Source organism: Bos indicus x Bos taurus, chromosome 2 (genome assembly GCF_003369695.1).
Source record: "Bos indicus x Bos taurus breed Angus x Brahman F1 hybrid chromosome 2, Bos_hybrid_MaternalHap_v2.0, whole genome shotgun sequence".
Taxonomy (NCBI): domain Eukaryota; kingdom Metazoa; phylum Chordata; class Mammalia; order Artiodactyla; family Bovidae; genus Bos; species Bos indicus x Bos taurus.
In genome coordinates this window covers 9,626,467-9,641,689 of record NC_040077.1, presented here as the reverse complement: position 1 = coordinate 9,641,689, position 15,223 = coordinate 9,626,467, and the positions used below count along the sequence as shown (strand labels likewise).

The 15,223-nt window shown below is 40.9% G+C and overlaps 1 long non-coding RNA gene across 1 annotated transcript; it reads left to right on the top strand.

The window, feature by feature from the left end:
• The first annotated feature begins 539 nt into the window (after positions 1–539).
• LOC113880735 lies at positions 540–2,687 on the top strand. The gene is made up of 2 exons (XR_003507811.1): positions 540–705; positions 2,157–2,687. It is a non-coding gene; the product is annotated as an uncharacterized LOC113880735 (long non-coding RNA).
• Positions 2,688–15,223: the final 12,536 nt, after the last annotated feature.

Below are 15,223 nucleotides of genomic sequence, written 5' to 3'. Positions count from 1 at the left end.
TTCTGGCAAATGAGATATAAGCAGAAACGTTACAAGAAAGCATCCAGAAAACTTCCTGAAACGGCAGCTAATGTTGGGAGACTTCCTTGGCAGTCCAGTAGTTAAGACTCTGCACTTCCACCGCAGAGGGCACAGGTTGGATCCCTGATCCAGGGACAAAATTCCCGAATGCCTCCTGCGTCTGGCCAAAAAAATTTTTTTAAAGGAAAGGCCGCAAGTGTGGGCTGTTTGCTTCTCTGTCTTTTATATCCCTTTCTCTCTTCACCAGATTATTGATACATTAAGTAACATTTTTGAAAAAAACACACTCCCTCTTCTCAATACTCTACTTAGAACACTTAACGCTTGTAACACCAGATGTGTGGGTTTTTCACATGCTAAACAGTTCCGTGATACTGTAATAGAGTACGGCCATGTGCAGCCCTTAGCACACTGCCTTTGCTGTGCACCATCACCCACCACCCTGTTACTAGGCAACTGTTACCATGGGACCATTAGTGGTCCTGCTCAGCCATTGGTCAGCACTGCAGTGGGCTCCTCCCCCAAGCAAGCAACTCTCAATGAGCAGCGGTTGGTGATCCTGCTCAACCATTGATTGGCGCCATAGTGGGCCCCTTCCCCAAAATAGCAACTGTCAAGGAGACACCGTTTGTGGCTCATTCAGCCAACTCTCAGAGGAGTGGTGGTCGCCAGGCAGAGAATGAGGTAAGAGGGAGATCCTGGCCTTCTCCCCAGGACCCTCCCCCTCAACTAGCCTCGGGCGGAGGATCCCAGGGAACAGACTGGAGTCTGTGTCCTATAGGGCTCCTCCGCCCTCGCCAAGGCCACCTACTGGACGGGCCCAGGCCTTGAGGCAGAGGTGAACCTCTCCGCCATCCCTGTCTCTGCGACTTCATGACAGCAGCAGTCCATCTGGGTCGCAGTCTGTGGAACCTGCCCCCAGTGTTTGGGCGGCCTGAGGAGCCTGCGGGCCAGTTGGGTCCTGGGCACCCGGCTCCTTCAGTGATGATGGCTGGGCAGAGTCTGGGGAACTTGCCCTTTCTTATTAGAACAAAATAACATCTATTTGGTGGAGAATCACAGGAACAGCATTACCTGACTATGACCTGACCTCAAGAACAAAGGATCTGACACTTAGAAGCTTACAACAACTAACCATGCTCCACGCTCACATTTCCTAGGAAAGGGCTTTGCTGAGAGCTCTCCGGGAGTTTGGGGTTTTTAAGGGAGGAGCCACCCATCTCCTTGTAAACCTTTCTTTGTAAAGGTTGCTGCTACTGCTAAGTCACTTCAGTCGTGTCCGACACTGTGCGACCCCTGAGATGGCAGCCTACCAGGCACTGCCGTCACTGGGATTCTCCAGGCAAAAACACTGGAGTGGGTTGCCATTTCCTTCTCCAATGCGTGAAAAGTGAAAGTGAAGTTGCTCAGTCATGTCCGACCCTTCGCGACCCCATGGACTGCAGCCTACCAGGCTCCTCCGTCCATGGGATTTTCCAGGCAAGAGTACTAGAGTGGGTTGCCATTGCCTTGGCCCTCAGTAAACCCTTCTCTGTTCTAAACTCCGATGTTTTGGTATCGCTGGCCTCACTGTGCCATGAGCACGTGGACTTACATTTCAGTAACAATCACCAGCTGCGTGTCTTAAATGTAACTCAATTCTGACACTGTCTACCTGGAGATAGTGTCACATCCCACAAGTTAAAGGTTCAGTCCCACCAAACTGCTCACCCACTCCCCACCCCTCCACCTCCCCTGCTGCCAGTCAGAAGCCCATTTTGTCACCATCTGTGCTCTGACAGAGGCTATAAATGACATGTTCCCACAGCTCATTTCATGGGTTCAGTTAATTTCTAGAGTGATTCACAGAAGTCAAACAGTGTACTACTGGATTACCAGTTTATTATAAAAGGAAACATCCCAGGAACAACCAGATGGAAGAGATACACAGAGCAGATATATGGGAAGAGGGACAGAGCTTCCATGCCTTCTCTAGAAAACACCTCTGTCCCAGCACCTAGGCAGGGTTGGTTACCCTGGCAACCAGCCTGCATCTTTAGGAGCTTTCTGAAGTCACCTTGTTAACACAAACAGATGTGGTTGAAAGGTGTTTGCTATGAATAACAAAAGATACTTTTATCTCTCTGATCACTTAGGAAATTCCAAAGGTTTAGGGGCTCTGTGCCAGAAACCAGGATGAAGACCAAATATATATACTTCTTATTATGAATCACAGCACCACGTGGTGGTGTAAGCTGGAGCAGCTATTTTGACCCTTGAGATGATCTTGGAATGAAAGTCACTAAGAGATAGCCAACAAGAAAAAAGGAGGCTGAATTTTTGAGGCTGCTTTGGAGCAACATTGCCATCACGAACTTAGGTTGTGAAGCTCCCTAAGAAAGAACACTTTGCTCTTGTTTAAGTCACTGTTGTTTTACACATCTGTTAAACTTCTAGCAACACCCCGTCCAAAGAGAACATGTCATTAGCATGCACCTTTCTGCTGTTCTTTACATTTGCTTCCTGCCTGGGATGTGGACGCCAGAGCCAAAGCATTGGCAACTGTTTTAGCCAACTTTGAAGACGATAAATAGAAAGAGATGGCGGTGCCTGAAATGACTGGATCTGCCTTCCCAGCTCTGGACTTATTTTCTATGAGAAAAATACAAACTTCTCTCTTGCTGGAACACTAGCATTTCAGTTCTTTGGTACCAGCAGATGAATCCAATTTATAACTGGTAAAATCTGTAATTCTGTAAAGAATCTCCTGTATCCACTTAAGACAGCAAAAGTTTTTTTTTTTTTTTGGCAGTTTTATAACTTTATTTTATAGTTGGCTGTTAGTCCTCATCCATACTGGCTGTAGATTTTGACCGTGGTGATGGGGACTTAGGTAGCCAACATATACAGCTTGCTTGTTTGGCAAATCTTCATCCTCATTATGCTTCCTGGACAACCACACATGGAAATGGTATGGGACATTCCTATTCCTTTGGCTCAGACAGCTTTGTTGAGCCTGGTATGAAAATGCACATCTAGAGTTCCCATCTCCTTCGTGGCAGATTTCCAGATTTCTTTGAGTTCCTGAGGGCCAGGCTGCTTAGCCCACTTCATGTATGTCAAATGGTTGTCCTCATGAAGTGTCAATAGGCTGGACATCAATCCCTGACAGCAGCCAGTCAGTAGGTGCTTACATTATTCAGGTTCTGCGGTCGTTGGCTCTCTTCTTCTCCCTAACTATTCCAGCAATCCTGACAAAACAGGTGGTTTATAGGGGACTACCACAAACTAAACAATGATGGCAACTGAGAGTTTGCTCAGGTTAACTGTTCCAGGGGACTGTCAATAAGCAGATTACAGAAACACTGTTACTCTGTGCCACATCCAGGTCATGGAGCTAGATATTTCCATATCAAGCTTTTCTTAGGAGGTTTGTTGGACTGGACATTTAACAAATACTTCTTTGTTTTCCAGTAATACAGTTTCCAGTACAAGGGCCTATAAAGGTTATTGTTAATGACAAATTCATCATTTTGCCCTTCTCGTAGATTAGCATTACTTTGCAGGTATTTATCTCTGCATTCCCAGGATCTCAATGCAGCTATACTCATATTGTTTTTTCCCCACTTTTCGTTATGTCTCATGAAAGTCATTTCATGCATAAAGTGCTTAAAATGTTAGTGAACACAAAGAAGGACAGACTAAGAATTACATGGTTGGTGCCAGGTGGTAAATTGTAATGAAATGAACATGCTATATCTGTCCTTCTAACTAATCCTGATTACGGGGCAGATTGTCTCTCCTCTCCTACAAATATGCCAGATCCTTTGAAAAGATGTTTATAAAATATGAATTATGCAACTGGGGATTTAAGTGATCTTACACAGCTCACAAGGACTGATCTTGTGTTTTCCGCTTTTTGTGTTTTCAGTGTGTGATTTGATTTTAGTTTTTGTCAGGCAACCAGAACCTGCAAGGTTTAAGGGCACTGACTTAAGCTGGGCTGTCTATTTACTGCTGGACACGCTCAGTAACAGCACTAAGCTGATCACACAGATAAGCAGTTCTGGAAGAGTTTCCGCAGTTAGTCAGCCAACAAGAGAATGCAGTTTGGTCATCCTTTCAGGCCATAATTACATTCTATTCCAGTGACCAGTGGTAATTAATTGTACTTTGTGCCCAGTGTAAAAATAAACACGTACAAGGAAAAGCACAGTGTCTGGTAAGTGGCCTGGGCATTCTTGGAACTCAGGCTAGTTTCTTTGAATGGTGTAAAGGAAGTGGAAGCCTCACTTTCCTCCCAGAATAATATCGAGTTGTAACATGCAGCTGACCTGTAATAGCTCCCTCCCCCAACCCCAAAATAGCCTTCAATTTCTGTAACCTTTGATAACAAAAACAGAAGCTTTACAAGGTAAAGCATTAACATGGCTTATATTCTCTCAAAAAAGCATGTGAGTTGTACAGGCCTGCACAAAGCTTCCCTGAAATGAGCCTTTTGGAAGAAAGGTAAATAAATGTGCAGACCATTTCAGATACACTGTAGAAAGTTAGACTAAAAGAGCTAGAAGAAACAGTTTAATTTGATCTTTTATTTCTTAATAGAGACACTGACTGCAAGGACCTGCATAAGGCTAGTGGCAGAGCTTGGACACAAACCACAGCTTCTGAAAGTTAATCAAGAGCTCTTTATACAGTGGAAAACAGCCTCATAGCAGGGAATGAGGAATAATTAAGTTTTCTACAGTCTAGAACTCTAGAATCTGAAATCCAGGGAAATTCAAAAGCAGTTTTCTGTTTTCTTTAGAGCTAGACTTTTCATTTCTTCCTTAATTCAGACATTTTCATGCAGCTAATGGAAACAAGACTGCAGTCTTTTGGGTTTTTTTCTTGTTGCCTCATTTAAAGTATTCTACACTTTAGCCATCATGGTACATCAAGGCAGCCCAAGGCCTGCCCTTCTTTGTTAAAAAGAAAAATGAATACAAATTAGCACCAATCTAAAACTTAACCTTTGTTATAATCAGAAAGACTGAAAGAAACTGGAGGTGGGTAAAATTTTTACTGTGATTCACTTAGATAACACTTCAAATAACCTCTTTAACCATTGGCTTGTTGGGAGAAAACTACTACAATGAATGCATTTACTTATTACCATTAATACTTAAAATTAAGAGTCATTTAGTTGTTCAGTCACCAAGTCATGTCCGATTCTTTGTGATCCCATGGACTGCAGCACTCCAGGCTTGCCGGTTCTTTACTGTGTACTGAAGTTTGCTCAAATTCATGTCCATTGAGTCGGTGACACTGTTTAACCATCTCATCCTCTGCTGCCCTCTTGTCCTTTTGTCTTCTATAATTCCCAGTGTCAGTTGTTCACTCGCTCAGTCGTGTCTGACTCTTTGCAACCCCCACGGACTGCAGCATGCCAGGTTTCCCTGTCCTTCACTATCTCCCGGAGCTCGCTCAAACTCATGTCCATCGAGTCAGTGATGCCATCCAACCATCTCATCCTCTTTTGCCTCCTTCTCCTCCGGCCCTCAATCTTTCTCAGCTTCAGGGTCTTGTCCAGTGAGTCAGATCTTCGCAACAGGTGGCCAAAGTATTGGAGCTTCAGCTTTAGCATCAATCCTTCCAATGAATATTCAGGATTGATTTCTTATAAGATTGACTGGCTTGATGTCCTCGCAGTCCAAGGCACTCTCAAATGTCTTCTCCAGCATCATACTTCCAAAGCATCAATTCTTTGGTGCTCAGCTGTCTTTATGGTCCAACTCTCACATCCATACATAACTACTGGAAAAACCACAGCTTTGACTAGATGGACATTGGTCAGCAAAGTGATGCTTTTGCTTTTTAATATGCTGTCTAGGTTTGTCATAGCTTTCCTCCAAGGACCAAGTGTCTTTTAATTTCATGGTTGCAGTCACTGTCCACAGTGATTTTGAATCCAAGAAAATAAAATTTGCCACTATGTCTATTTTTTCCCCATCTATTTGCCATGAAGTGATGGGACCAGATGCCATGATCTTTATTTATTGAATGTTGAGTTTTAAGCTAGCTTTTTTACTCTCCTCTTTCACCCTCATCAAGAGGCTCTTTAGTTCCTCTTCACTTTCTATCGAGTGATATCATTTGTGGAGCTGAGGCTGCTGATATTTCTCCCAGCAGTCTTGACTCCAGCTTGTGATTCATCCAGCCCAGCATTTCACATGATGTACTCTGCATAGAAGTTAAACAGGGTGACAATATACAGCCTTGTTGTACTCCTTTCCCAATTTGGAACCAGTCCATTGTTCCATGCCCAGTTCTAACTGTTGCTTCTTGTTCTGCATACAGGATTCGCAGGGGGCAGGTAAGGTGATCTGGTATTCCCATCTCTGTAAGAATTTTCCAAGCTTGTTGTGATCCACATATTGAAAAGCTTTAGTGTAGTCAATGAAATAAGCAAATAAATAAATAAAGGGTCCTTTAGGATCCTGTTATTCCCTGCAGGAACTTTCAGAAGCAATATCATATGGTGGAGGCCACGGATATTTTCTGATGCATGGTAGCTAAGGTACATGCAGGGTTATGCCTTTAACTTGTTTTGTTTGGATTTATATCCTGGCTTTACTACCAATTATCTGTATGACGATGGCCAGGTCATTGTTCTTGAAGCTGTAGCTTCCTCATCTTTAAAACTGGAGTAGTGATAGTGCTCGTTGGATGGTTACAAAGATTTAAGGATCTAATGCACATAAATACATATAGTGAGTGCTTAATAAATATTAGCCTAGTTATTAATTTATCATATTGTACACTACCCTGCTAAACTGTGGGCTCTGTAGGAAAATGTGTATAAACTTTTCATGGCAGGTAGAGTAAATAAACTGCCATAGTTTAGAACAAAAACATTTTTAGGTAGTGACATTTTTTGCAGGCCAGATCAGGTTAATTTCCTCCTCTCATGGGAGACATCTGCTGCCTAAGAGTCACTTTCTACTTTTCTCTCCCCTAGGCGGAAGTTCCCTGAAAGGGCACACCGAGAACCCACAGTTAAATGTTTGCATAGCAATTTGCCACCCACCCCTAATGGCTTTGTTTTCCCTCTTCTGAGCCAACATTTCATCTTGGCAGCCTTTCAACCTGCTGATGGGCCCACCCAGGAACAGGGGCATGTGTGTAATTCCTAACGTTGTTTCCAAGGGCATGGTGATGACTGCTGGCATTGATGAGGGATGCAGATCAAGTAAAGGTCTGGTCACAGATTCTAGAATGCTCAAGGTAAAGAACTGAGCAGAACAGTGATGGAAGGTGTAGACTAAGCATGAACAAGAGAAAATAATGCATGATGAATCAAGTGGACCAAAAAAAACCAAAAAAACAAAAAAAAACACTATCCCCAAAGAAAACAAAACAAACAAATAAGCAAACAAACCAAACAACAAGATAAAATTTTAAAAGGGGAAAGAAATCTGTGGGTAAACTTCAGTGCAAGGTACAAGAAACCCAAAAAGCATTCTTCCAGCTAAACAATACTGCAGAAAAGATCATGATTTAAGAAAGGTGGCATAAAAATTGCTGACACTAAAGTGTGACACAATTAGAAGAAAAAAGAGGAAGGTGTTTGGTTAAAAAGCAAGTTAACTTTATCCAAGCCCATGTCTGTTTTGTGTAAACATGTGTTATATATTAATTCATGCAATATTCTTTTTTCTTAATTGGTGGTTCCAGACTGATTCATGTGAATGTATGGCAAAAACCACTACAATATTGTAATTAGCCTGCAATTAAAATAAATAAAAAATATACATACATAACAATTTTAAAAAAGTAATAGTCTTATCAGTAGCTTTGAAGGCATGCTTTTATTTTTGTTGACATGTCTTTGTGTGAAAAACAACAAGAACTTAAGGTTTGATTTTCTTCCTTAAGTCACATTCCTTGACTCTAGCCAAGCCTCACAAAGAGTAACAGACTATAAATTCCAGTCTTTTCCAAGCCAGACCGACTCTGAGGTGGTGGCTGTTTGGTTTCCATTAGAAACATTAAGAGAAATAAATTATTTTGGACCCATGGAAAAAATGTGTGTTACAGATATAAAGTTTCCAAATTTGGAAAATATTTAGTGATCTACCAGTTAAAATAATAAGTCTATTGCTTTCCTCAATTGCTTAGAAAATGTGATTGAAAGTGGACACATTGAAAAGACCAAGGTGATTGAAAAGATCATGGTGATAATCCTTCATACATCAGTCTCTCAAGATTACAATTAATGAGTAATAAAGTACCATGTCAGTTTCTTTTTTAAAAAGCTTTGCCCCCCAGGAGTGTGCATGTGTGTGTGCTTGTGTACTCAGTTGTGTCCGACTCTTTATGACCTGGTGGAATGTAGTCCGCCAGGTAGGTGATAATAAACCTTATCCAGCATCAAAGTGAACTCATCAAAGACAGCAGTTCTCAACACTGGCTGTACACTGGAAGCAACTGAGGAGCTTTAAAAAATACTGAATCCTGTCTCCCACTTCCCTGCAATTCACATCTAATTTGAATGGGACACAGTTTGGGCATCAAGAATTTTGAAAATTCCTTGGGTGATTCTAATGTGCAGCAAAGTCTGAGAAACACTGAAAACGTTGTCACTGAAAAATGTGGTCCAGGGGCCAACAGCACTAGAAATGCAGAATGTCAGGTCCCCTCAGCTTAGAGTTAGAATCTGAATTTTTCCAAGATCCCCACATGGCCTATATGTACATTAAAGTCTGAGGATTACTGCTCAAAAGAATTCTTGTATTTGATAATTTTTTTTCTTTCTATGATATTAGGTAGTAATTACATGATTAATAAAAGATGAAAGAAAAATAGCTTGACTTTTCTTCTCAAAAACTCAAGAAACAGACTTTCATCTCTCTGACATTCTGCAGATGATATGAAGTGAGATCCATGTTTGTAGGTTTGCCAGATAAAATATACGATGCCTAGTTAATGTGAATTTCAGATAAGCAATGTATTTTTTTTTTCAAGTGAAAGTAGGTTACGAATATTTCATGGAGCATACATATACTAAAAAAAGTATTCATTGTTTATCTTGAAATCTAAATGTAACTGAGCATCCTGTATTCTTATTTGCTAAATCTGGTAACCCTACGCATATTCCCAGGAGTGTCTCTTTGCTCTCTAGGTTCTCAGTAGTAAAGGGGAAATGATACCATAAATGGCCAAGTGACTGTCTAGACTGATTGACTGTAATGTTATTTCTCATCCCGCCCAGACAGCCAGGACTGTGACTTCCCTAAGCCGGGCTGATGACTCACCCAACTGGAAGAGTAATGGGAAATTTACTTGCTGATTCAGGGAGACACAAACCTTGGCAAACTTTTCCTCCAGTCTAAACCAGAAGAAAAAAATTTCCAAAGCAAATGTTAAATATGGCACAATATATAGAACACTTTGCAGCCGACACATTCAAGGGTTTGTAATAGTATGTTTTCCATTATTTGATTAAAAGACATTTTTGTGGTTTGTTCTGCCATGGCACTAAGAGGTTGGTATTTTTTCTTAACAATTACTGCTACTTAAGCCCCCTCAGAGAACACTTTCCAAGAATACATTTTAGATCTGTTTTCTCAATACTGCCTGTAAATAAAGTAGCACATTTTTGAACAGAGATGTGGGTGTGGATTGGATGGCTACATTGCCTCTGTCACTGACTCACAACAGGCTTTCAACTGTAGGCAAAGCTGACAACCCAGTCCTTCCTCCTGGAACGGTCCTTTAATCTTACACCCCATACCTAATTTCTCAGGTTGTCGTCAATCCTTCTGTATTCTGTTCTATAATTTTGTCATTTTTAACTAAGTCTACTTGTTACCAAAATCACTGAAGATTAGCTTTGGTAGAAGAGTAAACTAAACTTACATTACCCAATTCTGACCTTTTTGTTTTTAATTTGGAAAATAATTGATCAGAAAAGTCTGGATAAAATAGCTGTGAAAATAAGCAATCTTGTATTAATTATTTTTAAAAAATAATCCCATGGTTGATTTTGAGTAGATTGAAAATGTAAGTGTAGATACAACTTTTTTTGACAATCTTAGTTTCAGGACCTGAAAGAAAACCAGCTTTTTTCTATCAAATGAAGGCAGAAACTTCCATTTAAAAGGAAAGCCTACAGGGGCTTCTCTTGTGGCCCAGTGTTAAAGATTCTGCCTGCCAATGCAGAAGACACAGGTTCGATCCAACATGGGTTTGGTCTGTGATCTGGGAACATCCTACATGTCTTGGGGCAACTAAACCCCTGCAGGGTAACCACTGAGTCTCTGCGTTAGAGCCCAGGAACCACAACTACTGAGCCTACGTGTTGCAACGACCGAAGCCCTGCAGCCTAGAGCGTGTGCTCTGCAACGAGAAGCCACCAGAATGAGAAGCTCATGCATCACAACTACAGAGTAGCACCTGCTTGCTGCAACTAGAGAAAAGCCTGCGGAGCCATGAAGACCCAGCACAGCTAAAAGTAAATAAACATTAAAAGAAACTCACAAATACCGTATTTCAGAGGTTTCCATTTCCACAGACAGGATGATGAGGGCTGAAAGTATTATACACTATAGTATGTTGGGAAATATAGCTGTAAATGCTTTGTATCTCTTTCAGTCAAGAAAAGGAATCAGTTTCCCATACTTTGAACCTGGTCTGACCTTGTAACTTGCTTTGACTAATAGAATATGGCAGAAGTGATGTGTCAATAAAGTCTAGGTTTCCTGAGAGCTTTCGGTTTCCACCTTTGCCCTCTTGGAACACTGCCTTGAGAATGCCACTTGTAAGGAAGCCACCTCTGGTATCAGGAGGCAAGTGAAGGATGAGAAACCACAAAAAAAGAGAACTGAGGCACCCCACTGACAGCCAACACCAACTGACAAATATGTGAGTGAGGCCATTTTGGACCTTCCAGTCTAGAAAGATGTTGCAACAGTGAGCCCAGGAGAAACTGCCAGTCAACCCACCTAGAATCATGTGAAGTAATAAATCATTGCTGGGATTTCCCTGGCAGTCCAGTGGTTAAGACTCCTTGCTTCCACTGCAGGATGCACGGGTTAGATCCCTAATTGGGGAACTAAGATCCCCATGCTGCTTGGTGTGGCCAAAAAAGAAAAAAAAAAATCACTGCTTTAAGCCACTATGTTTGGGGGTGAGGGGAGGATTGTTATTTATTAACAGGTAACTAAAACTCCCAAAGGAAATCGTTAACAAGGCACATGCAAAGTTCCCTCTCCAGAAATTCTGATTTAGTGCCTGGCTTGGGATTCTGATCACACTTTTCACATGAAGACCCCAGATGAAGGTGAACTTCAGACCGTCCTTTGGGAGAATATCCTAGTGAGATTTCTCTCAGCACACAGCAGGCCTGAGGCAGGTGGCCACATAACTGTGCATCACCCCTGCAAATGGTGCTCCTGCATCTGTGCAAAGTACATTTGCATTGCCACATGCAATGGCCAGGTACAGACAGAAGCTTTTCTTAATGTTTGCATAAAAAGACTAAATATATATATATAGAGAGAGAACATAAAATAGAAACCAAGAAGTTTATTTTTATGCTTCCCCATTTGCCTGATAAAATTGATATGGGCTAAAGTCTTGAAATAAGAGGGTAGGTATTCTTTTAAAGGCTGCAAAACTGAAGCAGAAAGAGAAAAAGAGTATGCAAGTTTCTTTGAGCACTGTGAAAAGAGGAGGCAGGAAAATAGGAAAGGCAGATGCTCAGGAAGGTTATTTGAATGAAGAACAAGACCAACTGCAGGTGAATATCCTGAAGCTCTAGAAAGATGAAATGTGAATCTGCTAGAAAGAGAAAGCTGAGTTTTCTACTCATGTGTACAACCCTTGATAGGAGTGTCATGAACTTTAACAGGGTATCTTTAAAGCCATAGCTTTATTATGTTGTGCTGGATGGTGATGTTCCGAGTGTCTGGGTCCTGCTTTTATCCATCTTGTATTTGTGATTTCTGCTAATGTATCATTGGAAGAATGGGTCCCACTGCCAGGAAACATTTGAAAACCAAGGAATTAAAGTATGAAAGAAATATTATTTAATTGAAGAGAAAGAGTATCACACCACTGATATTTTAGTTTCTGAGATCGCTGCTTCTCAGTGGCAGATGTAGTCAAATTCAGTCTTCTTGTGGTTCCCTTTTGTTCTCAGAAGGTGATGGAAATCCATAAAGCTTTCAACAAATGCCATCTCCCTGGATCCTTTGGTGAGTCCAACCTGTATTTTCTTTTCCATGTGCTAAGTCTCTTCAGTCATGTCTGATTCTGTGAGAGCCCATGGACCGTAGCCTTTCAGGCTCCTCTGTTCATGGGATTCTCCAGGCCCTCCTCCAGGGAATCTTCTTGACCCAGGGATCAAACCCATGTCTCTTAAGTCTCCTGCACCGGCAGGTGGGTTCTTTACCATTCGTGCCACCTGGGAAGCCCCAGTAGATGTGAAATAACCTGTGAAAACCCCAACTTCTTATACAGTAATATAACTTATATTCAGAAGCTTCCCTTTTATAGGAGCTGTTTGTGAAACTTAAATCACTGAAATACAGTAAGAAAAAAAAAATCATAGATACCTACAGAAAGTTGGTGTTGATGATTCTTAAGTTTGACAGCTTTCTTGACACTCACCAAATTATGATTTTTCCCTATTTCTCTTGGGAAAAAGGCAGACTTAACCATCACTCTTAGGAAATCACACAGACATATGTATGTTTGCCTAGAACATAAATTATACATATTGTAATAAGGTAAAGTATATAGTATTTGTCTAATTATAGTAAGAATCTTTTTATTTATAAATTATACCTTGAAACTTAACACATTTATATTTATCAGGATTGGCTAGGATATATTTCAGATTATATTATAGATTTTGTAAACTATAAAATTAGTTCACAAATCTCTGTGACTTAACCCAGCAAAAGCTTGTCTTTCACCCTATCGCATGAAGCACATTTAGTAAAAATTTGTGATAATAGCAGCAGGTTTTTAATTTCTATATACCAAGGCAACATGAGTAGAAAATAACACAAATCATGCTTTCTAGCCAATAAAATTCCTATAAAAATAATGTTTTTCTGTCAAGGCTAAAATAGTCTCTAAATACGGTGGCAACCAAAGTGTGGTGAAGCCAAGACACACTGTTAAGACTACCACAGCCACACAACTCAGATTAACTGGGGAAATGGCTTGTTAGATTGACATAGTATTCACAGTGTCTAAAAACAAATTTATCATTCATTATACCAGAAAAAGTTTTAAGCCAACATTGCCTTTTGACCACCACAAAAATGTTACACCAATGAGCAAACAATTTTCACACGTAGTTTAAAACTAACAAAATCAGGTTTATATAATGGTAATAAAAACTGATAGGATATTTAAATTTTATAACTGAGATAACTGATTAATAATAGAAGTCAAAATTGGAGGCCTGTGCGGGGGTATTTTCCCCTTTGATGTAATAAATACTAAGATTTACGTGGAACAAACCGCATACATTGTATTGGCATGCTTGGCTGCACCCCTTTCTTTGTACAACTTCCGTTCCTGCATCCTAAATCATTAAGAACCTCCTATCTACAACAGTGTCGTGCCACATTCTTGCTACAGAAGTGATTACTTGACGCAGGCATGGCCAATCCTAATATCTCACTCCACTGAACACAGCGATCAGCTCAGGGGTAAGCAATTATTACAAACAGAGCCAACTCAAACGAATCATTGCCTGGAGCTGCTATCCTGGGATTTTAGCTAGAATGGAATTGCTAAATTACGATACAGAGCCTGAGGTTACAGGTGGCTATCTTCTCTAGTCAACTGGGAAACCTGAAACAGGAGAGGAGACAACTAAAAGAAGGAAGCAGAGCTGGAAGAGGAAGCGGGAGAGGGGAGGGAAGCGGGGGTGGGATATGGATCAAGCTATTTTTAGTTACTTTTTAAATCTATATAGCTTTCATTTTTATATGCTTTTCCCCCAGTGTCTGTTATGCCATTTTCTAGTGCTCATGACCTTGTTTTCATTGGAGACAGTATTGTAAGTGGTTGTGAGAGTCTCATACCTGTTTACAAAATCTTATCTAATTCATTGTTTATGGCTATAATTTAATGAAAAGATAAATGCTCTTCAAGAGTTTCACCTTCTAGTCCCCATAATGTCTTTTATTGACTTTAGGACCATGGCCAAGTCTTCTTTGAAACTATAATATACAGTTATGTAGTCACATGAAAAAGAAAATTTTACTTCAAAATCTGGAAGTAGAATCCTTTTTTTAGGGTAAGAACATTTTGTATACTTAGTTTTTTTATTTGAAATTTTGGATCTGGCAATATAGGTCCCTGACATCTGAAAAATTAGGGTAGAGCAGAGAAGTCTGAATTATTCTGAAGGAAAAATTGAGAGCAATTTAGACATGGCCATGGCCCAGAGTGAAGAAATAATAGGGGCTTGGGAATGAGGAAAAGAGACAGAAAAGGGCCTGGTAGATGTGGGCACTAACATGACAGGCAGTCAGGAATTGGAGAAGGGGACACAGGTTGGGAGAGATTCCCACAGTAGGAATGCTGAAGGCTTTAAGGAACAGGGCTTTTTAATATTTAGCTGCAACACAGCACATCCCACTATTACCCTCCAACTTTTTACAGAATCCTGCTACCTTGCATTTAGGTTGCTTTGTGGAATCGATGTGAAAGGGAGCATGTTCCATATCTGGGTTGAGATAGTTTATCTGCAGGGATGAATGAACAGACCAGATGCAGGAGTACAAGCGAGACTAAGAACTCGATACAGGCTGAAGCTGCTTTGAGAATCCTGGGAAACACTGCGAAGGAGGCTGGCAACAGTAGGAATTCCTTATAGCTCACATCTCACATGTGCAGATAATATCACTTTAAAATCAACTTGAATCTGATCAGAACCCTTATTGCTGCTGCATGACCCCATCAATTCCCGTGGCTTTACTCTATCCAAGCAGAGAAATCTCTGGTGAATCTGGGAGTTCCTGCATTTAGATATGGTGTCCACAGCCTGCTGCTACCTGGACATCATATTTGAGAGGTGTCCAGAAAAGAAGGGTTATTGAAGGTTCTTGTTCAGTTGTCCAGGTGTGTCTGACTCTCTGCAACTGCATAGACTGCAGCACACCAGGCCTCCCTGTCCCTCACCATCTCCAGAAGTTTGCCCAAGTTCATGTTCATT